This window comes from the organism of the source record quoted next, unplaced genomic scaffold (assembly GCF_019419815.1).
Source record: "Pyrus x bretschneideri cultivar Hongxiangsu unplaced genomic scaffold, Pyrus_bretschneideri_v1 Contig273, whole genome shotgun sequence".
NCBI lineage: Eukaryota > Viridiplantae > Streptophyta > Magnoliopsida > Rosales > Rosaceae > Pyrus > Pyrus x bretschneideri.
In genome coordinates this window covers 215,607-218,171 of record NW_025999583.1, presented here as the reverse complement: position 1 = coordinate 218,171, position 2,565 = coordinate 215,607, and the positions used below count along the sequence as shown (strand labels likewise).

The 2,565-nt window shown below is 36.3% G+C and overlaps 1 pseudogene; it reads left to right on the top strand.

The window, feature by feature from the left end:
• Positions 1-529: 529 nt before the first annotated feature.
• LOC125479088 lies at positions 530-1,982 on the top strand (annotated as a pseudogene).
• Positions 1,983-2,565: the final 583 nt, after the last annotated feature.

The window sequence follows — 2,565 nt, the reverse complement described above, 5'->3', positions numbered from 1 at the left end:
TTGATAATGTTGGTTGATCTTTTGATAACTCCCATAAGTACCATTAAATTCTCATAGATTTTGATTTATATCAAAACTTATGAACATTCCCACAAAATGCAACTCACATAATGCAATTTTTGTATTACACTCAAAGTAAGGGATTTGGCAAATAATGAATATACATATGTGTGTATATATTTTAATATTTTAATATTATGAATAATTATATTATATATTATTCGGTTCAGATTCGGGGACTGATACGGATTTTGACCCTTATAACCATATCAAAATCATAACCGAATAATATTCATATTTTTTTCCCATACCCAAAATAAACCCGAATTTTTATACCCAAATTCAATCTATTTAGACAATTATCTACGATTATCGAGTTAAACAATTAGAATTGTCATCTTATCTCTTGGGGTGTCTTCTTCAAACTCATGTCTTGAAACTCATTTCAAGACAGATAAGGACCCAAACGAAGAGACAAATAAAACCATCACAAACCCGCCACTTAAACCCCAAAACCAAAACCAAAAGAGTTCGCACTCCCTCGCTATTTCGACAGCCAACAATGGCGAAACTGAGGACGTCAATGGACTCAGCCTTCTGGGACTTGAACGTTTCTTCGCCTCAGACCCTTGAGGACTCCGCCAAGGCCGTTCCCGGCGACCCATTTCCTCTCGACGGTGCTCGAGCCAGCCGAGCCCTCAGGATTCAGCAACTGTCTCTTCTGGGAAATGGGTTCCCTTTGGGTGTTATACCTTCCGACTCCCCCACTACTAACAGGGACTTGGGTTCTTTCTCTCTCCAGTCCCTCTTGCTCAGACCAGCTACCTCTAACTGGTACACTGCTACAACTTCTTTGCTTAGCTATTGCCTATTGGATTTTCTCAAATTTATGTTATACTTTCGTTTAATTGATATTCTTTTTCGTTTTATGTGTTTCCGTGGATCAGTTTGTGGTTTGTATGGTTACTGAGAAAATGATGAGTAATGGGTGTGATTCGTTTGTTGTTGTTTTTGTTGCTGGGAAAGTTTGGAGAGAGGAGCAATTGGAATTGTTGTTATAGGGAATTGGTTAAAGGAAAAGGTTAGCAAAGATATTTGTCTCCTGTTTGCTGAGAAATGAACATTTTTTTTTTTTCTCCAAATTCGTATTTTCTGTAAACAATTTTTATGTTACTAATTGCCAAATACGTATATTGCCTAACTTTGGGTTATTGGTGAATTACTTGATGTGAGAAAGAGAGCTTGAGTGGAAAGCTTGACAGCCAAACAAAGCTTGTTTTGCCTAGTTTCTAGTGGTACAGCACATAAAGCATGAATTTTTCGTTTGCCTTGTATTTTAAAATTTTGCAAGGGGGTTTCTTATGTTTTTTGAGAGCATCAAAGCTTTATCATGTTTATCAGAGCAATGATTGGGATTATCCAATTTTTTTTTATGGGATTTCTTAGGTGAAAAGGTTGGTTGCGAGTTTTGAAATTTGAACAGTATCCTAGCTAATGAATGTACTGTGTAAATGCATTGAATTTTTGTAATTACCGATCAAATGTGTTGAGTTTAATGTCCTAATTCCTTGAGCATGTTTTCTGTTAAAGGAGTAGATTTAAGAGTTACTATGCTTAGACCAAGTCATCTCACATTAACCAAATCCGGTTAGCACTCTTAGTTGTCAGACATACTAATTCCCTTGTACATGATCTGCGTGAAAATAGGTGGCTTGGATTAATTGGGCAGTTCTGCCGGAAGAAAATTTTTATCTTCTGTTAAAGCTGAATTTACTAATGGTGAGATGGAGGTCCCTACATTCAAAGATGTGGCAATGCAATGTCTTGGACAAGTCACTTTATTCGTTTGGATCTGTACACAGCTTCTTTTGTCTCCGTCATCATCCATAAAGTTGAGCACAGAAGGGCATGGTGAAGGACGCCGCAACAAATTGGTGCTCTTTCACAAGCATGCATTTGCTTTCCTCGTTTTGGACCTTTAAATCAAATTGTTTAAACAGTCAGAATTCCTGTTATCTTTTGTTTGCCGGGTTCATGAAGCTAGTTTGAATGATTTATGGGTATTGGAGTTGTTAGTTTAAGTTCTTCCTGGGGTTTGTTCATGCCAGGTTGTAGTATCATCCTACTGCGATTTTTTATCTTTCATATGACAAATTTCTCATATAGGAATTAAAGTTAAACATGTGTAATTCTAGGGATGTATCTATATGAGCTATTAATCACTTGAACATATACCAGATTCAGTCAGCATGTATAATCTTAAAGTATATTCCTAATTTCTTAAAGATAGTGTATGATTTTCATTTTGTGGGGATTAGAGGGGGATAAGACATGATGGAAATAATCCTTTCTGATCCTTACCATTTTGGCTGGATTGGAATGGAAAATAATCCATCTCCTACCTTCAAGTAACCCACAATTTTTTTCATTTCTTTCGTCAACATACCTTGAATATAGTCAGTTGTCCATTTCAATCCAATCTTAGAGACCAAATGAGTGTTATGCACTGCACTGAGCATAGATAAAAGTGGAAAGTTTCATGTCTGTAAATTAAGAACCATGTAC